This window comes from Macaca nemestrina, chromosome 3, assembly GCF_043159975.1.
Source record: "Macaca nemestrina isolate mMacNem1 chromosome 3, mMacNem.hap1, whole genome shotgun sequence".
NCBI classification, from domain to species: Eukaryota; Metazoa; Chordata; class Mammalia; order Primates; family Cercopithecidae; genus Macaca; species Macaca nemestrina.
In genome coordinates, this window is record NC_092127.1 from 136,299,119 (window position 1) to 136,324,266 (window position 25,148).

The 25,148-nt window shown below is 38.1% G+C and overlaps 1 long non-coding RNA gene across 1 annotated transcript in view; it reads left to right on the forward strand.

Moving 5' to 3' along the window:
* The window catches only part of LOC139362396 (uncharacterized), a 50,098-nt gene that overhangs the window by 12,170 nt on the left and 12,780 nt on the right, over window positions 1–25,148 (forward strand). The window contains exons 2-4 of the long non-coding RNA XR_011621228.1: window positions 13,432–13,526; window positions 14,883–15,106; window positions 22,077–22,151. This is a non-coding gene — a long non-coding RNA (uncharacterized lncRNA). The remainder of the gene's footprint in view (window positions 1–13,431; window positions 13,527–14,882; window positions 15,107–22,076; window positions 22,152–25,148) is intronic.

Consider the following 25,148-nt stretch of genomic DNA (forward strand, 5'->3'; position numbering starts at 1 on the left):
GGAACTGGATCCAAGTATCAGTGCTTATTTAAAGTTCTGCAGAAGTCAAAGTGATGCCGAGGTGGAGAACCATTGTCTTAAACCATTGCTTCTCACACTGTAATGTGTGTTTGAATCACCTTGGGGTCTTGTGAACTTGCACATCCTGGTCCTGTAGGTCTGAAGTGGGGCTTGAGATCCTGCATTCCCAACATTAGGCAATGCTGATGCTGCCAGTTCCTGGATAGCAGCCTTGAGTGGGTCTCTGTATGGGGTTCTCACTCATCCTATTATGCTTATTTCCTGCTTTCTGTTCCTACTCCGCACCCTCCAACTCCTCTCCCACACAACCATCCAGTTTTGCGGAAAAACCCTTCAAAAGAGATACTTCTCTTCCCAGGAATTACTTTTTCTGCTGAGACAGGCCCCAGTCAGTTTTATTCATGAGAGTAGAATGTTATTCCTTTCTCCTCGAGTGTTTCAAATTGCTCTACTTTTCTTAAAGTAATTTTGATCTATGAGAAATGTATGCTTCTGTTTTCAGTACAAAATGATCATAATTTCATCACAGAAAGGGAGTTGTTAAAGTATTTAACATAACTCAAATACCTTTGGAAGTTTATTTGACTGCTCTGGAAAGTTTTTAAAGTCAATCATTTTGCACAACCAAAAATCAAGCAGGTAGTGGTTGTTTAGCTTGAAAATGATCAAGAATTGTCGATCCTTCTGATATTTGGATTTGAATCCCTAAAGCAGCTTTAAACAAAACAGTCTGTTTGGATCATTTGACTTTACTGGTCAGAATGTTACTTGCTGCTCTACAGCTGACCTTGACTTAGGGCATAGGAAGCAGAAACTCCTGGACAAACCTGGGACTTGCCCAGTGGTCTACAGCGACACCCTTCAAAGAACATAGCCAGGATATTAAATATCCATTGCTTACTTTCTTAGTTTTTTATTTCTTTAGAGCTGGACCAGAAGACCAAAAGAATTGTAGGGACCAGCCCCACTGGGTTGGTGGGTTTTTCTCCCCGCGTGCGAAGACGAGAGATTGTAGAAATAAAGACACAAGACAGAGAGACAAAAGAAAAGACAGCTGGGCCCGGGGGAACACTACCAGACGTGGAGACCGGTAGTGGCCCCGAATGCCAGACTGAGCTGTTATTTATTGGATACAAAACCAAGGGGCAGAGTAAGGAGTGTGAGCCATCTCCAATGATAGGTAAGGTCATGTGGGTCACGTGTTGACTGGACAGGGGGTCCTTCCCTGTTTGGCAACCGAGGTGGGGAGAGAGAGAGAGAGGAGACAGCTTACACCATTATTTCTGGATACCAGAGACTTTTGGTACTTTCACTAATTTTGCTACTGCTATCTAAAAGGCAGAGCCAGGTGAACAGGATGGAACATGAAAGCGGACTAGGAGCGTGACTGCTGAAGCACAGCATCACAAGGAGACGGTTAGGCTTCCGGATAACTGTGGGTGGGCCTGACTGATGTCAGGCCCTCCACAAGAGGTGGAGGAGTAGAGTCTTCTCTAAACTCCCCCTGCTAAGTAGTGGGTGTTTTCCCTTGGCACTGACGCTACCGCTAGACCACGGTCGGCTTGGCAATGGATGTCTTACCAGATGCTGGCATTACCGCTAGACCAAGGAGCCCTCTAGTGGCCCTGTCCGGGAGTGACAGAGGGCTCACACTCTTGTCTTCTGGTCACTTCTCACCATGCCTCCTCAGCTCCTATTTCTGTATGGCCTGGCTATTCCTAGGTTATGATTGTAGAGCGAGGATTATTATAATATTGGAAAAAAGAGTAATTGCTACAAACTAGTGATTAATGATATTCATGTATAATCATGTCTATGATCTAGATCTAGTATAACTCTTGTTGTTTTATATATTTTATTATACTGGAACAGTTTGTGCCGTTGGTCTCTTGCCTCCACACCTGGGTGGCTTACCGCCCACAGAGAACAGCTTTTGAGTCAGATGTGTCTGGGTTTGAAATCTCAGCTCTTCCTCTTTGCTCTCTTTGAGCCAGAGACATGGTGGGTTTTTTTTTTTTTTTTTTTTTTTGCTTATTTGCGTAAATAGTTTTGTATTATGATTTCACATAACAGGAAGTCATGAGATGGCTGGTTCTAAGAGCGGCTCAGCAACTTGACCACGTTATAGAGGCTTTTCTGATCCTATCACATTGACAAAGTCATTCCTCATGAGTATAAGATGGCTGTGGTAACTCCAGCCACGACACCTTCAAAGGGCAAAGTCCTTAGTAGAAAGGGAATATATGTATCAGTGAAAAGAGTCCTTCCCAGGAGCCTCTAATAGATTTCCCTCTCATCTACCTAGCCAGAAATAGGCCACAGGCCAACCCCTAAACCAATCACTGACAAAAGAGAGTAGGATTATCACTATGGATTTAAATTAGTCATAATTCATTCCTGAGGGGGCAGAATTCACATTGTCACTAAAGAGCACATGGTCAAATTGTAATCCTCTTAGAAGGGAAAAAAAACGGTAGGATAATATTGGTTTGACAACATCAGCCTCTATCACACCACTGATAAATGTCTTGCCTCCCTGTTCAGACTGTCTCAGAATTAGGCAATTTGACAATGACCCTTGGGGAGGAGCAGCAGGCTTGTTACCCCTCAGCTGTTTTTTTGTTTGTTTGTTTTTGTTTTTACATGAGAATGTCTTTACGTTGCATCATAAACATTATTTTTCTTCCAATGAGTAATTCTATTATAACTTTGTCACCATCAAAAGCTTTAAAAAAGTTTTTGCCTAGGAGTTGAGAACAGTATGATCTCCATCTCTCTGTTCAAATTCTAAGGCTGAGAGAGTAAACTGTTTATTTATAAATCAGCATTCTATGTTAACATCAAATTAAGTCTCTGTCAGAGAGGAAAGAAGACAGTTTTACTCCCCTTTAATTAAATGTCATGGACATTTGTTACTTCCACCAACACTGTGTCACCAGTGTTTTACTGGAGGTGACTTACTTTATATTCCAAGAAGCTAACACATTTTCTCACTCACAGATGTTCAAGAAAGTTTGCATTGAAAATAATCTCTGTACACATGGTTTCACTCAAAGTTACTCGGCAAAGTCATAAGACAAGATTCTTGTTTTGGCATTAATTAATACTTTCTAATTTTTTCTTTTTCTTTCTTTTTGTTTTTGGAGCTGGAGTTTCTCTCTCGTCACCCAGGCATGATCTCGGCTCACTGCAACCTCTACCCTCTGGGTTCAAGTGATTCTCCTGCCTCAGCCTCCCAAGCAGCTGGGATCATAGGCTCCCACCACCACGCCCAGCTAATTTTTTTGTATTTTTTGTAGAGATGGGGTTTTCACCATGTTGGCCAAGTTAGACCTGAACTCCTGACCTCAGGGATCCACTCGCCTCAGCCTCAGAAAGTGCTGGGATTACAGGCATGAGCCACCACTCCCGGCCACTTTCTAATTTTTTTTTATTACTATACTTCAGGCAATTTAGCAATGATTTTCCAGTTTGCTGTGAATGCAACAAATGGTGTTGGCAGTGTCAGCTCATGAACTGACATTATTTGGCATAGAGTAGGCATAGAGATTAGTCTGTTTTCATAGCACAAAAGCCCCTATTCATCCCAAGCTTATTGGTACACATCAGTCCCAGCGACCATGGTTGAAGAATATCAGGGATTTAGGAGCCAGCTCATCACATCTTAAACCTTAGCGATGCCCTGTGTCTGAATCAAAGCAAGGCATACATGCACATTATCCACTGTAACTTGTTTGGCTGGTTTTCATGGTTAACCAGTTGACTTTAATGGCCAACATATTTATCAGTTTGAAAAGTCAAAATCAATGTGTAATACCAGAATTTTTATGAAAATGAAGTATGTAAAGATATTTTGGCCTGGCGTGGTGGTTCATGCCTGTAATCCCAGCACTTTGGGAGGCTGAGGTGGGCAGATCACGAGATCAGGAGATCGAGACCATCCTGGCTAACACAGTGAAACCCCATCTCTACTAAAAATACAAAAAATTAACTGGGTGAGGTGGTGGGAGCCTGTAGTCCCAGCTACTTGGGAGGCTGAGGCAGGAGAATGGCGTGAACCCAGGAGGCGGAGCTTGCAGTGAGCTGAGATGGCACCACTGCACTTCAGCCTGGGCAACAGAGCCAGAGCCAGACTCTGTCTCAAAAAAAAAAAAAAAAAAAAAAAAGATATTTTAGGCAAGCCTGAAGGAAGTGAAAATCAAGAATAGCTACCAATGAGGAACTTTAGTGTGTGTGTACATATATATATATATATATATATGGGGGTCTCGATGCACCACTCTTCTCTCCTGAAACATGAACACTGCAGACCAGTAAGGCGGGGTGTGCACCCATCAGCACTTCTGGGCTGTCCTCCTGACCTAGTGCTCTCCTGAGGGAAGGCAGTTCTGTGAGGCCGGCTTGTTCTGGCAGGCCCTGGCCAGTCCAGTCAGTTTGTATCTTTCCAGTCATGCTTAGTCTTGGTAGCTCTTGAAATCTTTCCTGACTGGAAGTCCAGAGCATGAACTTTCTTACTTAGGGCCCCGTATTTCCAAGGAGTTGCCTTGGGCTTGAAGCTGACATTTTGAGAGACACACTGAGTCAGAGAGTTGTGATGAGGAGCTCAGAGTTCGCAGCCACATGTTCCAGGCTTAATTCCCAGTTTTGCCTCTAGCAAGCTGTGTGACCTCAGGAGAGTTGCTGCACCTCCCTTTGCCTCATAGCCTCACTTTCTTTGCCTTTGCCACAGGGCTGTAATAAAGATTAAATAAAAATGGTATCCGCCACATAGAAAACACTATGTAAGTAAGACTATCATCACTTGCCTCCATCCCAATTCAGACATGCTCTATATCAACTTTAGCAAATCTAGATGACAAGTAGCATCAAGTAAGAGGATTGCTGGGCTGCACAAGATAGGGGCTGAAGGAGGCAATATAGCTACTTGGCTGTGGTCACCATTTGCATCAACATTTTTGTTCTAAATATTCTTAAATATCTTACTTATACTTTATTTTCAAATTAAAATGTAAGATTTTGTTCTTTTAAATTCTTTATATATGTGAAGCAAAAGTGTTACATATGTAAAATTTAAAAAATGGGCTGTTTTTAGAATTTTAAAAAAGAAATCTATCAAGAGGCAAGACTTCCAATACCAAAAGAAATAGCCAATCAATTTAGTCACAAGACCCCTAGTTTCAGGAGACAGAGATTCTAGGGTTGATTTTGATTGCTTTCAGTATAATGATCTGATTACCTTATTACATAATACATCCACCTAATACCCATATGACTTTGGGATGGGCAACTGCATCACCGCCTCTCCTTTTAAGGAGCACAGCGTGGTCGGATTATTAACTGTGTAGCTGAAAACAGCGATTGTGGTACTGAGGAATTAACCCTAGTTAGAGATTGGGAAGACTCACAAATAGGGAATATGCAGTTAGGATTATTCTTTGACAAGTGAATTATCCAGTTGGCACTACTCAAGTAACACAAGAGTTTCTGATGGTTGGAAATGAGTACAATGTGGATAAAGTGTCAGGGAAACACAGGTGCACACCTTGAGCTAAAAGATAACATTTTGACTGTTTCTCTGGTCATTAAAAAGCTGCTTATACATCATATGTACACAGCTTCTTAGAAGCCACTTAAACTGAATTATCTCAGCAGGGTAGTGGGTTTGGCTTGAGTAGGTAGCAGAGCAAAGTTATTAAAAGTACTGGCTCTAGGATGGAAACTCCTGGAATCAGATGAAGGCACCAACATATTTACCTGGTATGTGACCTCAGGCTGCTTCCTTGACCTAAGAATCTATTATCTTGTCTGGAAAAATTGATATAAAAATAGTACCTACATCATTAGGTTGCTGAGAACATCAAATATGAAAGTGTAAATTATTAAGTGCTTAGCTCAGAGACTGAACAGTAAGAGCTCACTACATTTTAGCTATTACTACTTTTTACTATCGTTTGAAGGCAATTTCCACCTTGACCTTGCATTGGTAAATAACATAATGATGAAAAGAAGTCTGTTCCTGATTAGCACCAAGATCTCTTTATTCAAGGAACTCTAATTTGTATTTCCGTTAAATGCTTTGAATACTGGTGAGACTAGAAAGTCCTGGAATTGGATACCCACCCTCTTTCTGTCAGAACCTGTGAGTCAGGTTCAGAGTAGCTGTCACCTTCCTATATTGTTTCCATTTAAAGATACCACTCTTTCCCAACCTTTTTCTTTGAAAGGCCAAGTTGCTACTGGGAAAACTCTCAAGTCTTGAGAGCAGGCTCCTGAAAGGAGTCAGTAACTTGCCTGAGTCCTTGTAGAACTGAATTTTTGCACAACTACTTGGACTGCCTTAATAATAGCCGAATTTAATGAGCATTTTACTGTATGCTGGCACCTTACATGCATTATCTTGCTCAACCCTCATAACAGCCTTTCGGAATGGGACTTTCATTAATTATTTTCATTGGAAGAAACTAAAGAAAGGTGTATAATTTGTCCAAATAAAGTAAAGAGGGGTGAATAATTTGTCCAAATCAGCTCAACTCATAAGCACCACTGTGTGCTCTGAACACTCTATGATGTGAGATGCAAGAACTTTGTGCCTGATAATTGTTGTCCCTCTGAGTCCTGTAGGATGCCTGTATTTTTGAAAGCAAAAGGACTAACGCCTGCTAAACTTTGCCTTTTTCTTCTTTACAGACTCGCTAGCTGAGTTTTTCATGTCACCTGCTAATAGACACTTTGGCTGACCTCAAAAGGCAGCCAGCTGGGCACAGATTTTCAGGAAGGCGCAGAGCAGTTCTGACCCTTCCCTAGCACTTTCCTTGAGCTCTTGTGAATGGAATTTGGTATGCCTATCTTGGAGGACTTTGCAATGAGATAAAACTAAAGACCACACATACAAATCTGCCATACATGTTTAGAGACTCCCGACAGAGTTTCTATTTCATGACTCACTTGGGAAATATGGAGCACCTTTTTAATATGCTGGGTCTGGAGCCAGAAAGGATGTGAAGGGAGTCTGAGACACTGTCCTCTGACAGGTGTTTCTGCTACTATGTGTTTGCTAAGGTATTAGTGATAGTCAGGTGGACAAGTGTGCCATGCTCAAGTAAGTTTCTGAAAGTCTGTGTAATATTAAGTTAAACAAATTTCGTCAGAGCCTATATTTGCCATTGTTCCTAATGAATTGCTAGGTATTAAGGGAGCTCAAAAGACTCTAAAATCATTTTTTATTGGAGCATCTTGTGGGACTACTTTCCTATGGAACACATTTTCAGAAACCCTAGTCAAAATGCTTTAGCACCTAGGCTCAGGGATAAAGCCAGGCTCTGCCATTTAGGTGCTGTGTGATTTTGGGAAAGTGATTTCAACACTCTGTACCACCTCTCTTTTTTCATCAGTAAAATTAATGTCATAATGACATCTATCTCCTAAGGCCTTGTAAATATGGTCATGGTCAGCATCCCATAGATGTTAACTGTTATCTTTAAAATATGGTACTTCAGTTTTAAATTTTGAGGTTTCTTCACCCCCCATAGAATTTAATCTCCTCTTGTATTGCCATCTGCTGATAAAGGAGGAAAAAAAGCCCTTAAAACAAAAACAAAAATCAACTCATTGTTTCTATGGTAGGACATGTCCATCCTGCTATTGACCTAAAAGTGTAAGCATTAAGATCAGTAAGAATTTTTTTATATGACAAGAGAGGTCCATGTGGTTCTTCTACCAGCTTACAGATAGTTTGTGTTATAAGTCTGTAATTCTGAGTTCTCAGGACCTGGGAACTTCTCACCAGGGACTCAAATTTTCTTTCATGAGAAGGCTCTCTAGCAGGGCTGTCTAGGTAGGCAGGTGACTGAAGCCCTCCTCAATTGCACCTTCCTCTGAGAACTCTGCAAGCCAAGGTCTAGACACTGCAGTTCCAGACATCAAATCGGCACTTTGTTTTAGAAAAAAAGAGGACAAATTGTTTTAGAAAAAAGAGGACATATCAAGGGATGGCAAGCTTTGGTAAAAATATTAAAAACTGTGGCAAATGAAATGAGGAGGTAGCCATGGGACTATAAGTCGATAAATACCACTTATTCCTTCAAAATCATCTTTAGTGCTTAAAACCCATCTTCCTTCCACCATGGCCTAAGCAAAATCCCCCATGTTACAACCAATATTACAGCAGCAATAACGGTAACCACGGAAGTGAAGGCAAGGTGGTGGTATTGTGTAAGAAAGGGAATATATCATTCAGGCAGGAGAGCCCAGCAATTCCTGTTTCCCAATCCATGGGGAAAGGAGAAGGGGGAGGAAGTCTCCAAAACTCTCATCCCTGGAGATATGGATTTAGATAGCATCTATGGAATTGTTAAATCAAGATGAGCCTAAAGTTGCCCTCTTACATAGTTAAGTTCAGCCTAAAGGTTTTTCTGTACATTGTGAACTGTAACAAGTGGAGTTGTAAACCGACCGTAGTCCACAGCTATGCCAATCACTGGGTTTTGGCTAATCGAATGCACCCAACTACTCAAATCCTGTTCAAATAAGGCAACTGGAGAACTTTATCCAATCCAGTTGTTTCTGTGCTTCACTTTCGTTTTCTGTACCTCACTGTCCTTTTGCTGTCCATAAATCTCCCACCACATACCTGTGCTGGAGTCTCTCTGAATCTGCTGTGATTCTGGGGGCTGCCCAATTCATGAATCATTCATTGCTCAATTAAACTCCTTTAAATTTAATTAGGCAGCTGGGGGCAGTGGCTCAAGCCTATAATCCCAGCACTTTGGGAGGCCAAGATGGGCGGACCACCTGAGGTCAGGAGTTGGAGAGCAGCCTGATCAACCTGGTGAAACCCTGTCTCTACTAAAAATACAAAAATTAGACAGGTGTGGTGGTGGGTGCTTGTAGTCCCAGCTCCTCGGGAGGCTGAGGCAGAAGAATGGCTTGAACCTAGGAGAGGGAGGTTGCAGTGAGCCAAGATGGTGCTACTGCACTTTATCCTGGGAAACAGAGTGAGACTGTCTTAAAAAAAAAAAAAAATTCGGCTGAAGTTTTTCTTTTAACAGGATTTAGGCAGCATACATGATGCCAGTCTGCAACTATACCAGCCAGGTAAGTGGAGTTGATTACATAGAGTATTCAAGGGTGGGGATGAAAAAGAAGTGGGAAGACAGCAGGAATGTATTAAAAGTGGAAAGTTGACAAAATCAGTAGAACTTTAGGAATGGTTAGTTATTGAAGGTCAGAGGGAGTAGTGAAGAATAATTCTGTTTTATGGACTCTGTTGGGTGGATTCTAATGTCATCAAAGGAGAAAGTAAGTTAGGAGAGGAAATAATGAGGTCAGATTAAAACTGCACTTTGGCTGTTGGCTATTCATTCCCAAAAATACTACCAGAAAAACCTATTGATCATACAATGTCAAGTTTATTAGAGCACTATCCAGTTTTAGTGATATCTCAAACTGCTAAATTGAGGCAAGGAATTTATAGCATTTCAGGACTTGGGCTAAGTGATTTTAAGGCAGGTTTTGCAAGAAGGAGGTTAGTAGAGATGAGTGGGGACTGTGAAGCAAAGGTCTTGGAGCAAGTCTGGATGAGAAACTATTCAGTCTTCATAAACAAGCTATCTGGCTCACAGACTTACCTTTCAGGAAAGGGTATTTCCTGGATGAAGCAAATACATTATTTTGCTTGGCCCAGTATTATTTAATATATACACACAAAGCATATATGCAGCCCCATGACCCCCTGTAGTTTAATGCAGGGACTAAGGAATTCTCAAGATGTGAATGGAACTTTCAGGCAGATGAGTTCACCAAGCTATCTAGAAACTAGAAGTGGAAATGGAAGTAATGATTTCAAGTCACCTGAACAGAACATACTTTTTGACTCAAGCAGGAACTCAATAAAATACCTTGCAAATCTCTGCTGAGGGGGTCTTCTATCAAGGATCATTCAGGAAACTAAAACTTGGGAATGCTCCCAGAATATTATTAGTCACTTGCATCCAAACCCAAGATGGAAGGATCAAGTCAACATGATCTTCTTCCTCTTCTCATTTTATTCTCTTTGGGATCTCTCAAGCTAAAAATTACACTGCACATTTCTTGTGACCTCCAGCAGAGCTTGAAGAAGAGTATCTAAATAACTGTTAGATTTATTAGTATTTTGAAAGTTTTAACAAGCTTCCTGAACCTGATCAGTTAAGTCAGACTGACAAAACCAAGGTTGGATTTTTTTATAAAGGAGGGATGGAGAGATGGAGGTCATTGTATATGTCAGCTACCTCCTCATCGAGGCCCTATCCCTAAACTTTAGCCAATGCTTCATTATCAGAACAATTAAAGATTTAAAACCCACCTTAAAAATGTTCCTTCTAGGAAAATTACAGGTTTATTGTCATCTCCAGAAAATAAGGAACAAATACGCTTTTACATTGTCCATGATCTGTAACTGTTTTTTGAGATGAAGCCATTTTCAAACCTTTGGAAGGGCTAGCAGAGGAAAAACCAGGTGGCAGAAATGGCTCTGACTGTTTTTCCACCTGCCCAGTGTTTTAGCTTGTTTTAAAGGATGATCAACTGTATTGAATGTATTTAATTAATGCATTCAACAAATTAGACAGGTGTGTGTTTGTTAGGCACCTACAATATGCCAGCAGTATTATGGGATCTGGGATACGACAATAGACAAATAAATGTCTCTGCTTTTCTAGAGCTTACATTCTAGTCACAGACACAAGCAAAAAATAAAAACAAATGAATATATTTAGATAAGTATATATGTTGGGAGTTACCAGGGCTATGAAAGAAATATCGCTGATGAAGAAATAGACATTCATAGGAGAATGCTTATTTTAAAAGGAGGAAGGAAGGCCTCTCATTCAATATTTGAGCTCAGACTTGAAGGAAGTGAGAGAGTGAGCATACATATATATATATATCTGGGTGAAGAACATTTCAAGCAAAGGGAACAGCACGTATGCAAAGGCCCTGCAGCCGCTCTCTGTGTATTAATGGCACGTTAATAGAAGGAATTGGGCTCTCACTTCCACTTAAGTAGTAATATCTGGTGGCAGTGCTGTGGGACTAGTCAGGGTTGGTACAGAATACACCAAAGAGGGTATTGGTAGAAACCTGGGTGGAAGCTAAGTGTCCATCAATGGATGAATAAATAAAGAAAATGTGGTATATATACACAATGGAATACTATTCAGCCATAAAGAATAGTGAAATCCAGTCATTTGTGACTACGTGGCTGAACTTGGAGGACCTTGTGTTAAGTGAAATAAGTCAGGCACGGAAAGACAAATACTGCATCATCTCGCTTATATGTGGAATCTTGAAAATTTGATCACATAGATGCAGAGTGGAATGGTGGTTACGAGAGGCTGGGGATGGTGGGGGTAGGGGGAGATGCTGGCCAAAGGATACATACTTACAACAGGATAGAAGAAATAAATTTCAAGAGATCTACTATGAAGCAAGGTGACTATAGTCAATGATGAAATATTATGTTCTTGAAAAATCTAGAGTAGATGTTATGTGCCCTTACCATAAAAATAACTACGTGAGGTAATGCACATGTTAATTAGCTAGATTTGACAATTCCACAATGTATATGAACTACAAAACATCATGTTGTGCACGATAAATGCATATAGTATTATCTGTCAATTAAAAAATAAAAGAAAAGAAAAGGTTTTTGAATTTATGTAAGTATGCAAATCCAGGCATACTCATTTGAGACCATGATGTACGCTGCAAAACTCTTGTTTCTTCCACTGACCTACTTACTAAAAGATCTCTGTGCTGTCCCAGATTTCAGACTTTCAGGCTTAACCATGTTGTCTGGGCTCTGACAGTTTCAAAACTACTTTATCACTGGCTTCAGTGTCCTTATAGATACATATTCTCCACTTATTTTTTCTTTCAGTTAATCTAACCTTGATGTAAAGATTTTCTCTCTGTATATGAACTAGCTCTGCTGCCCCAAGGTTTCCTCCATATATGAGAATATAAGTATAAAGTGCATTTGATGAAAGTAAAGGTTTTGAATCAAAGGGTATAATTTAGAAAGTTTAGGGTATTCAAAACTGTCGCCCTCTCCTGCCTTCTGAAAGAGCTCAATTTGTATTACTAAAGAATGAGGGAAACTGTTTCTAACAATACAAATAAATCCACTATGTATAATAAATCCACAATATTGAGAAATAACTCTGTATGACGTTGTCTAAGGTCAAGCTAAAGCTTCCCAGGAATTGGAATCTCAATAAATATTGGTTACATTGAACTGAACTTTGGCAGATTTTCCACTCTTTGTGTTGCAATCATTTTTGGCAAATAATATTTTTAATAAGTACCTCCAGTAAATAACAACAACATTTGGAACAATTTTGTAAATGAGATACTTATTAAAAATATATAATGCCTTTGTTATTCTCTTAATAACTCAGTGTAGATATAATCTTAATAATTTACTGCCTAGGAAAGCTCTACTGCAATGACTCATTCCTTTTTAGAGCTTAATGGAACCTAAAAGATTCCTATGCTTATTTTACATACAGGAATGTGAGGTCCAGATAAGTTATATAGGGTTAGAAAACAAGTTCCTGATTATCAAGTTGGGATTTTTTTTTTTCATTACAACATTCTGTCCTTCAAGGATTCCCGTTATTGCTTCATAGTCCAGAGGCGTCTTCCTTTTGTCTGATCAGAAAATAAAGAGATAAAACATACGCCAGTAAATCTGAAATTCTGAAGAGAACAAATTTCTTTTTACTAAACCTCTGGGTCATAATTTGGCCCAAGGTTGAGGCTAGATATAAGATATTATCCTGGTGTTACAAACGAATAGTTATTTCAGACAAACAAAAGATGCCTGCTTTTCTTTCTTACTATATTGACTGCCTGGGTTGTTCTTTGACCAGACTTATTTTGTCATCAGATACAACTTAATGAGCTTTTCTAACTTATGATCAGACTAAGTAGAGCTCTTCAACAACTGGCTCAGAGTTCTGTGGAATGACAGAATAATAGCTCAGTCAATATTTTAAGCATAGTAACTAATTTCTTTCTTACTAGTCACATGAAATGACTGTTAATTATTCTCTTATTTGCATTGGGTAATAAGGTAACAAAGCTGCTATTCATGTCAGCAATTGTTTTTCTACAGACAAAAGAACACATCTTAGGTACATAGAAACCTCTCTGCTCCGAAAACAAATGTAAAGATTTTGATTCATTGCTTTGACTGAAGTCTTATAAAGGGTAACTTTTAATATATATGACTCATAAATAACAAATATACATTAAAAAATGAGACAGAGAAGTTCCCCAGTCCTAAGGTGGGCCTTGGTAATGTATAGTACTATTTTATACGCAAAGTTCAATGAATGATTACTTAAATCTCCCCCTCTCCTTCTCCAGTGGTCTCTTTTTCAAAAAAAGAAGCTTCGATACCTCAGATGGAAACAGACTCATAGCAATCAGGGGAAGTTGAGCAGTGTGGCGGTAGTTACAGAGTAAGCAATATTTTGATTTCAATTTTTTCTTGCTCAAGTGTAAAATGTTAATTCTCCTTGCAAAAAAACCCACAGTTATTACTTCACCCAAATCTACTGTGGAAAATAATACTCATAATAACAAGAAAACAAAAGCGTTCGCATAATAGTCATAATAAGCAAAAATGAATAGATGTCTCCATTGAACTCTGCCTGCACATGATTTGCATAGATCTCATTCAGTAATAACACTCAGCTCTTTACTTTTTATTTCATATTAAACATTTGAATCTAGAACTGTTCTATTTCTCTTGAGATTATTATTTCTTGATCTCTTTTATTTTCTTCTCATTTTCTCCAAGTTTAGTCATCTTGATGAAAGTCAAGAGAGGAAAAAATTGACAAAATAAATTATCACCACATTCTTTTAAAGAGTCTACTATGTGCCAGACTATTCTAGGGACCAGGAAAACCAGTCATCCTCACTTACTTTGAGTTTACATGGCATGGGCAGGCAATAGACAATAAATAAGTGAACACAGTAATTATTTCATATAGTAGGGGTTAATTTGGCTTAGGAATTCAGAAAACACCTCAGCTGGTGATGGTAGTTAACTGTAACTTGAAACCATGCATAACTCTGGGGCCAGAGCATTCCAGTCTGAGCACAAGACTCTCCATCAGAAGGGAGATTAGCATGCTTGAGGATGCTAAGAAATCCTCAGAAAGAAGGCCTGAGCAGCTGGAGCAGAGTCAGTGACACATGATAGGCAGGGATGGGTCAGAGTTTGAGAACCCTGAAGGGCCATGGTAAAGGGTCTGTACTTTATTCTAGCTATGGTGAGAAGTTGTTGGATTATTTAAGCAGGACAACAATGTGATTTTATTTATTTATTTATTTATTTGTTTGTTTGTTTGTTTGTTTATTTTTTACTTAAAGAGCACCCTTGCTGTTGTGTAGAATAGAAGCAAGGAAACTTGTAATAATCCAAGTAAGAAATGATGATGTTTAGAATAAGGTAGTCACAGTGAAGACAGAGAAAAGCAGACAGATTTTAGATGCATTTTGAATGTAAATATATAAGGACTTGATGTATTAAAAGGCATTGTGGCAAGGATAGGGAGAAACTGAGGATAAGTTATTGGTTTATGACTTGAGCAACTAGGTGAATAATGGTCTCATGTACCCAACTGAGGAAGCCTTGGGTGTGAGCTGGTTTGCAGAGGGAAAGAGCTCTGTTTTGGCCATAAGATCCTGGGGAGACCCCACGACTTCCAAGTGGAGTATTATTGCTAACGATACCTTCTGTTTATAGATTATATCATACACTGTTACAATTTTTATTTGTGTGACTGATGGATTGATTGCATGGGCAGATGGGGAGAGCTGGACATGAAGGAGACATAAGTGAAGAGAGGAGAGGACACAGAAGCAGGAAGAAGAATGTCCTCAAAGATGAGATCAATGTTGGTGACTGCCATGCAGAATCAAGCCTTGGCTCTGCCGTGTACCCCTGAGAGGAAAATCAGTTCTCTTTTCACTCCCATGTCCTGCTCTGACTATCTTTATGGGGACTGAAATGAGGCACTTTTCAAAAAAGGTAAGGAATAATTGGCCCATGTCTCCTTTCTTGTGCAATCTTCATTTATCTTTGAGATGTTATCACACTTGATATATTTGCATTCCAATTGTCATATTAAAGCTTCTTAGTCTCTGAACATCTAGATTCATTGAGATTTAGGAACCAGGAAAAGAAAATATTTATTCTAATATGTTGACATTTACCACTCTAATATTTATATTTCAATAAGAATAACTTGAATGATTTATTTAAAGTATTTTCTAAAACCATAAAGTAACACTGAAGACAGACCTTATGAATGATTTATTTTCTACTATATACTCAGTTGCCAACTGAATTTTAATCAACAGAGGAATGCTGTCTTAAATTACTAGATAATATTTATGTCACTAACTATAATATTTTTCATTTTTTAATTTTGGAACACATTCATAGGAATAGCAAAGATAGTATAGAAGAGTCCAGTGTACCTTTAATCTGGTAACAGGCATTATTTTAAAAATCTGAATATAATACACCCAACACAGGGTAACCTAGATTCATAAAGCAAGTTCTTAGAGACCTACAAAAAGATTTAGAATCTCATACAATAATGGTGGGAGACTTCAATACTCCACTTATAGTATTAGACAGATCATTGAGGTGAAAAATTAACAGATATTTGGACCTGAATTCAATCTTAAAATGAATCTGATCTGTAGAGAAATATATTATCAGACCTCTACAGAACTCTCCACCCCAAAACAAGAGAATATACATTCTTCTCATTGCTACAAGGCACATACTCTATTAATTGACTAGCAGTCAGACCTAAAACAATCCTCAGCAATGCAAAAGAACCAAAATCACACCAAACACATTCTTGGATGACAGTGCAATAAATATAGAAGTCAAAGCTTTAAAAATTGCTCAAAACCATACAATTACATGGAAATAAAACAACCTGCTTCTGAGTGACTTTTGAGTAAATAATGAAATTAAGGCAAAAATCAAGAAGTTTTTTGAAACTAATGAGAACAAAGTTACACCATACTGAAATCTCTGGGCTACAGCTGAAAGAGTGTTAAAAGGGAAATTTATAGCACTAAACACCAACAACAAAAAGTTAGGAATATCTCAAATTAACAACCTAATATTACAACTGAAAGCATCAGAGAAGCCAGAGCAAACCAACCCCAAAGCTAGCAGAAGACAAGAGATAACCAAAATCCAAGCTGAACTGAAGGAAATCAAGACATGGAAAACCATTCAAAAGATCAGTGAGCCCAGAGTAAGTTTTTTTGAAAAAATTGATGAGATAGATAGCCTGCTAGCTAAACTAATAAAGAAGAAAAGAGAAGATCGAAATAAACACAATTAGAAACAACAAAGAAAATGTTACCACTTACCAAACAGAAAAAAAAAATATCCATCAGAAACTATGATGAACACCTCTGTGCACACAAACTAGAAAACCCAAAAAAGATGGATAAATTGCCGGACAATACAACCTCCAAAAACTAAACCAGGAAGAATTTGATTCCCTGAACACACCAAAAATGAGCTCTGAAATTGAATAAATAATAAATACCCTACCAACCCCCCCAAAAGCCCAGGATCAGATGGATTTACAGCTAAATTTTACCATATGTATAAAGAAGATCTGGTATCATTTCTACTGAAACTAATTTTAAAATTTGAGAAAGAGGGACTCCTTCCAACTCATTCAATGAGGCCAGGATCATCCTGATACCAAAACCTGGCAGAGACACAACAAAAAAAGAAAACTTCAGGCCAATATTCTTGATGAATATTAATGCAAAAATCCTCAACAAACTACTTGCAAACCAAATCCAGCAGTACATCAAAAAGTTAATCCACCATGATCAAGTAGGCATTTTCCCTGGAATGCAAGGTTGGATCAACATACACAAATAAATAAATGTAATCCGTCGCATAAATATAACTAAAGACAAAAACCACATGATTATCTCAATAGATGCAGAAAAGGCATTTGATAAATTTCAATGTCTTTTTATGTTAAGAACTCTCAGTAAACTAGGTATTGAAGGGACAAACATCAAAATAATAAGTCATCTATGGCAAACCCACAGCTAACATAACACTGAATGAGGAAAAGTTGGAAGCATTCCCCTTGAAAACTGATACAAGACAAGGATGTCTGCTCTCACCACTCCTATTCATCATAGTATTGGAAGTCCAGGCCAGAACAATCAGGCAAGAGAAAGAAATAAAAAAAATCATCCAAATAGGAATAAAGGAAGTCAAATTGTCCCTATTTGCAGATGACCCAGTCAGTTCTATATATAGAAAGCCCTGTAGTCTTGGCCCAAATCTTCTTCAGCTGATAAACAACTTCAACAAAGTTTTAGGATACAAAATCAGCATACAAAAATCTCTGGCATTCTTATACACTAATGACAGCCAAACTGAGAGTCAAATCAGGAATGCAATTCCATTCACTATTGTCACACACGCACACACCCCTAGAAATGTAGCTGACCAGGGAGGTAAAAGAACTCTACGATGAGAATTACAAAACACTGCTCAAAGGAATGAGATGACACAAACAAATGGAAAAACATTCCATGATAACGGATAGCAAGAATGTATATCATTAAAACGGCCATATTACCCAAAGCAATTTACAGAGTAAGTGTTATTTCTATCAAACTACCATTGATATTCTTGACAGAACTAGAAAAAAAAAACATTTAAAAATGTATATGGAACCAAAAAGGAGCCCGAATAGCCATGGCAATCCTAAGTAAAGGAACAAAGCTGGAGGCATAATGTTACCTGACTTTAAACTATACTACAAGGTTACAATGACCAAAAGCAGCATGGTACTGGCACAAAAACAGACACATAGGCCAATGAAACAGAAAATAGCATCCAGAAATAAGACCATTCACCTATAACCATCTGATCTTTGAAAATGCTTCCAAAAATGAGCAATGGAGAAATGACTCCCTATTCAATAAGTGGTGCTGGGAAACAGGCTAGATATATGCAGAAGATTGAAACTGGACTATTTTCATACACCATATACGAAAATCAACTCAAGAAGAATTAAAGACAAATGTAAAACCCAAAACTATAAAAACCCTGGAAAACAACCTAGGCAATACCATTCTGGACATAAGAACAGGCAAAGATTTCATGATAAAGACCTTAAAAGAAATTATAAGAAAGGAAAAGTTGACAAATAGAGCTAAACTAATTAATTAAACTGAAGAGCTTCTGCACAGCAAAAGAAACTATCAACAGCATAAACAGACAACCTACAGAATGGGAGAAAATATTTACAATCTCTGCATCTAACAAAGGTGTAATATCCAGTATCTATAAGGAACTTAAACAAATTTACAAGAGAAAAACAACTCCATTAAAAAAGGGGGGCATGGGACATGAAGAAATACTTCTTAAAAGAAGACATACACACTGCCAACAATCATATAAAAAAACCTCAACATCACTGATCACGAAAGAAATATAAATCAAAATCAGAATGAGATACCATCTCACACCAGTCAGAATAACTATTATCAAAAAGTAAAAAAATAACAGATGCTGGTAAGACTGAGGAGAACAGGGAACCCTTATACATTATTGGTGGGAATATAAATTAGTTCAAACATTGTGTAAAGCAGGGTGGTGATTCCTCAAAGAGCTAAAATCAGAACTACCATTCAACCCAGAAATACTGTAGAACTTGGGTTATATAATAATTATATACTCAAAGGAATAGAAATTGTTCTATCATAAAGACACAGGCACACAAATGTTCATTACAGCTCTATTCAGAATAGCAAAGATGTGGAATCAACACAAATGCCCATCAATGACAGACTGAATAAATAAAATATGGCACATACACATTATAGAATACTATGTAGCCATAAAAAGAATGAGATCATGTCTTTTGCAGGAACATAGATGGAACTGGAGGCTATTATCCTTAGGAAATGAATACAGGAAAAGAAAACCAAATCCTGCATGTTCTCACTTATAAGTGGGAGCTAAATGATGAGAACTCATGAACACAAAGAGGCAAACAACAAGATATTGGGGCCTACTTGAGGGTGGATGTTGGGAGGAGGAGAGGATCCTAAAAAAATAACTATCGGGTACTAGGCTTAGTACCTGGGTGATGAAATAATCTGTACAACAAACCCCCATGACACTAGTTTATCTATATTGTAAACCTGCATATAGTACTCCTGAACATAAAATAAAAGCATTTTAAAAATATGAATATATTTACCTTTAATTTGAAAGGGAAAACCTCTCTCACAATTAATTGAGTCTTTTGGTGAAAAAATATTCCTTTCTATTGTGTATCTATCCAGAGTGGAATCACAGGGTATGCATATGCTGTTGATGACTAGCTGTTTAGTAATAAAAGTAATACATGTTCATTGCATTTAAACATTTAAAATACAATAGCAAAAAGAAGAAGACAAAATTAAACTACTTTAATCCAAGAACTTATATAAATATTGTAAAAATGTGTGTGGAAAGCCTTCCTGTGTGGGTGAAGGAAGAGTGTTCCCAGAAAAGGGACAAGCTTACTGAAGCACAGAATTCTAGAAAACGTATCACTTTTAAGAACAGAACTTGTAAGAACTGAAGGAATGACAGAATGTTAGAGTGTAATGTATCACTTTTAAGAACTGCAGGAATGACAGAATATTAGGGTGTAAGTGTAGCAGAAGTCTAGGCAGAACTTGGTAGGGGCCTATTAATGGAGGGCCTTATAACACCCAACTTTAGCCTTTATCCTAAGAGCAACGGGAAAGCCATCACAAAATTTGGAGATGAGAAATAACATTATCTGATATGTGTTTTAGGAAGATCATTTCTGCCTACAGTGTAGAGAATGGCCTGGAGTGTACCAAGACTTGAGGCAGGAAATGAGATTTTTCTAGTAATCCAGGCAAGGGATAATGGGTATGTAGACAGGTAAAATGTCAGTGGACACAAATAGGGTTTGGAGGGTTATTGACTGGATTTGGGTGGCGAGACAGGGAAAAGTCCAGAAGACAGCCCAGTGTTCTTGGTTGAATTATGAAGTAGCTGGTGGTTTCATTCACAGCAAGAGAAGGGGAGATCGGGAGCCAAGAGGGAGATGATGCATTGACTTTGGATTTACTTGAGTGAGGTGAATCATAAACCATGTAAATGAATATGTCCAGGAGACAGTAGAAACACAGTTTCTTAATTCAGGAGTGGTCTAAGAGTTATTAGTAGATAAATGGTTACTTGTGTAAAGGAATTTGAATGAATGAATAAAGAAAAAGACAGAGACAGAAGTCTGAGGAACAGCAATTAAAATAAAATGAAAGAGAGAGAAGACTCTGCAAAATAAACTGAGGTAATTTTAGCCACAGAGGAAATAGTGTCATCAGAATTGTGTAATGTCAGGGAAGCCAAAGGAAGAAATATGTCCAGGAATAGGAGTGTGGGCATCAGGGTCAACAGTTCTGAGTGGTCATATGGAAAGAAGAAGTACTTGATCTGTATACATGCTCATCCTATGTAGTTTAATCAATATGAATATTCACAGGCCTCTAGAGGCATAAGTTTTTCAAATACTGAGAACAATTATAATTACCACTGCCTAGGTGGTAAGAATCTCACATAATATTTTATTTGAAGAAAGTTATTGATAAGATTTGGAGACTGACTTATGTGAGTATGGAATGGAAGGGCCATGGAAAGATGTCAGAGGTGGGATGCCAGGGCCCAAAGAAGTCTCCATAGTGAGGGGCAAGGGGGGCGTAGTGGTATTCCTAACTCTGAACTCCTCTTACAGCTAATTAACAGGGCTGGTAGAGAGAAAGGGATAGACAAGCGTATGAGTTCATCAACTGGGAGTGATCTCCAGCAGGAGCCGAAGAGGAAAGCTGATGCCAACACTTAAGTGAAATTGAAGGAGGTGAAAGGATAACATTCTGGAGGAGAAAGAGATAACTTGCAATATTTCTCTTTCTGGCATTCTACACTGGCTGACTTGTATGCTCTTATCATCAATAATCTTTAGGAAGCAAGGAAACACACCATGAATCTGGTGCTTTTCAGCGATAAATAGCCATAGTAGAGTCAAGGGTATTTTAGTATATGACAGTTTCGCTTAGATAATGTTTTTGATTTGATTCAAGCCAGAGTGTTTAGTGGCTTAAAATTGGAACGTTTCCCTGCCTTTTTGATGTCTTCCAGAGAGGGAGGTAGAATCTCTTACTACCATTCTGGATATTATTATTATTTTTTAATTAGAAGAAATTGAAAAAGAGAAAACAGAAAAGATCCCAGGTGTCACACTCTGGGACTATGCTAGGCCTAGTGGATTCAGTTGCCAACAGCATGTGTGTTGTTTTCTTCTTAACTGTATTTGTTATTTTCTTTTGTTCCATTATACAAGCACAAGTTGTGCAAAACCATGTTAAGCCATCATATGGAGGAACACAGATGAAAGGCATGGCTTTTTCTTCTTCAAAAGCAGACAGTTCCATGAAGGTAGTGTCAAAATCCACCATATTTATATCTATACTCCCAGCACATAGTACATAAAAGGTGCTTAAATAATATTTGCTTAATGAACATACGAGTGTTGCATTGAGGCCAGGCATATATACAAGAAAGTTTAATAGAGATACTGTGATTCGTGCTGTAAAAGCAGCACAGATATTGCTGATAATATCTGCAGGGAAACACTCAGATATCTGAACACAGACACAATACACAGTCTACTTCATATTAATAATAAGCAAATAAAATTGTAGATTCATATGATGTGAAACTCAAAAATACCTTTAAGCTCATCTTACATACATTCTTGTTTCAAACTATGTCAAAGCTGCACATGATGCAGGAACTCAACAATAAAATAAGTCTTAATCCACATTCTGAGGCTGAATTTATAACTTCTGTTTGGTGGACACTGTCATATTTGCCTGTTAAAATTTGAAAAACTTGTATTTTGCAGATGTCTCCTGGCAATATTTGGTTTCATGTCTACAGTATTGAGTTATTCTATGGGAACTGGAAACATTCCTACTAGGTAAAAATTTTGAGTGTATTTGGCAAAGAAATGCAAGAGTGTCTGTGGGGTGACTTCACTAAACAATCTGTAGAAATCAAGCACTAAAACCAACAGTGCAACAATATGACCATGTGCAATGGCTCTTTGAAAAGTTCTATTTGTGAGCTGATATGCTTTATTTTGTATAAAAAGTCAAGTCTCTTAAATTATAGACTTCTGTAAAGACATGAAGAATTAAACTGATTTCAGGGAAGCCATTTGGAATTAAACTTTTCCTTTCAAAGAAAATTTCTTGGGCAAGAAGGATAATTTAGCAAGTATTTCTATTAATGCTATTAGCATCTGAACTATATTGAGGCAATCTGTTGTAGAAAAAGAGAAGTGAATGAAAGGCACTCCAGGCCTCCCCTGTATCAGCCCTGCCTCTGTTGCCAGTGCTATCATCTTTGGAGTTTCTATTTCTTCATCAGATAGATGAAGGATTTGGGTTAGATTAGTTGTCTATAACTATACAATTCAAACACCTCCTTAGTGTAATAAAAATTCTGTATTATTCTTTACTATCCAGAATTATATTAATTATAATAATTATATTATTATTTACTATCTAGATTATATTGCAGAAGCAATATTATCTCTGTGCACACAAAATTTAGTGAAACTGAATATAATACTCTATCTATAAGGTAGAAATAAAGGAAAAAATTTATATTTAAATAATATGTATTTTATTATATAAGCACTCTAGAACACATAACAAAGCAGACAGATGCTTGAACTTTTTTTAAATAAGTCTACATTTGAGAGAAGTATGTAGAGCCACTCAACGTAAGAAGTATACAGAAATGAAAGCCCAGAAATCTGAGTGTGGACAATAGAATTTAAAAAAATTGGGATAATTAATATTAGACTTGGCTGATTTATAGGTGACAAAAGAAAGGAAATGAAGCAAATTAGTATGGCGTTTTTGTCAAAGTCACCAAAGATGTTCAACACATCTGTGCTGGCTTTGACAGCTTTATTTGCTGTTTCTTTGAAAAATGTTATTTAATCTGGATGCTTTTACTGCTTCATTTCGAAAAAAATGTTGGCAGAATGAGCACATTGGTAATTCAAATTCCATGGGGATGTAAATGAAATAGCGAGAGCTAGGGGACTTGTTGCCTTTTATGGTATGATCAGAAGGCCTCTCTCAAGAGGGAATATTTGCACAAGAAGGCTGCAGCAGATAGCACAACACAAAGTGTGGTTGTGGCAGAGGATGAGGCAGAGAGAGGGGTGGGGCATACTGGAAGTGGAGTCTTGAAATGGCCTCTTGAAAGCCACTGTATAAACTTCTGACTTTCACCTTAGTTAGACGGGAAGCCACTTAAAATGTTGAGCTAAGTAGTAGCATGATAAGCATTGTATTTTTACGGGAGCCTCTATTTCTTTCATTCATTCAAAAATGAATCCATTTATATTTGAAATATATAGGGTTGTAAAGGAAAATATAAGTAGAACAATTTGACCAATTAGTAGGCTATAGCAATACTGCAAGTGGGAGATGTTGGTGGCCTGGACCTTAGTGGTAGCAGGATAGGAACTAATGAGTGATTGAAATTTAGATGTGTTAAATAGGAGCAGATAGAAGTTGCTAGTGTATTGTGTGTGGGCATGGGACAAAGGGAAGAGTTGTGACCAAAACCAAGGTTGAGGCTTGAGCAACTTGAGGAGGGGACTAGGATTTACTGAAATGGAAGATCTAAGCCAAAGAAGGGCTGTGTGCAGGAGAGAAAACAGGAGTTGAATTTGCAATATTTGAGATGCCAATTAGGCACTCAAGTAGTGATTGTGAAGAGGTAATTGGATAAAGAAGTATGGAGTTTGGAAAGCGGTCTGAGCTGTAGATATGAATTTTGGATTTATCAGTGTAAGATGGTATTTAAAACTATGAGATGACAAGAGTTTTTTTTTTTTTATTACACTTTAAGTTCTAGGGTACATGTGCATAACGTGCAGGTTTGTTACATATGTATACTTGTGCCATGTTGGTGTGCTGCACCCATCAACTCATCAGCACCCATCAACTCGTCATTTACATCAGGTATAACTCCCAGTGCAATCCCTCCCCCCTTCCCCATCCCCGTGATAGGCCCCGGTGTGTGATGTTCCCCTTCCCAAGTCCAAGTGATCTCATTGTTCAGTTCCCACCTATGAGTGAGAACACGCGGTGTTTGGTTTTCTGTTCTTGTGATAGTTTGCTGAGAATGATGGTTTCCAGCTGCATCCATGTCCCTACAAAGGACACAAACTCATCCTTTTTTATGGCTGCATAGTATTCCATGGTGTATATGTGCCACATTTTCTTAATCCAGTCTGTCACTGATGGACATTTGGGTTGATTCCAAGTCTTTGCTATTGTGAATAGTGCCGCAGTAAACATACGTGTGCATGTGTCTTTATAGTAGCATGACTTATAATCCTTTGGGTATATACCCAGTAATGGGATGGCTGGGTCATATGGTACTTCTAGTTCTAGATGCTTGAGGAATTGCCACACTGTTTTCCATAATGGTTGAACTAGTTTACAATCCCACCAACAGTGTAAAAGTGTTCCTATTTCTCCACATCCTCTCCAGCACCTGTTGTTTCCTGATTTTTTTAATGATTGCCATTCTAACTGGTGTGAGTTAGTATCTCATTGTGGTTTTGATTTGCATTTCTCTGATGGCCAGTGATGATGAGCATTTTTTCATGTGTCTGTTGCCTGTATGAATGTCCTCTTTTGAGAAATGTCTATTCATATCCTTTGCCCACTTTTCAATGGGGTTGTTTGTTTTTTTCTTGTAAATTTGTTTGAGTTCTTTGTAGGTTCTGGATATTAGCCCTTTGTCAGATGAGTAGATTGTAAAAATTTTCTCCCATTCTGTAGGTTGCCTGTTCACTCTGATGGTAGTTTCTTTTGCTGTGTAGAAGCTCTTTAGTTTAATTAGATGCCATTTGTCAATTTTGGCTTTTGTTGCCATTGCTTTT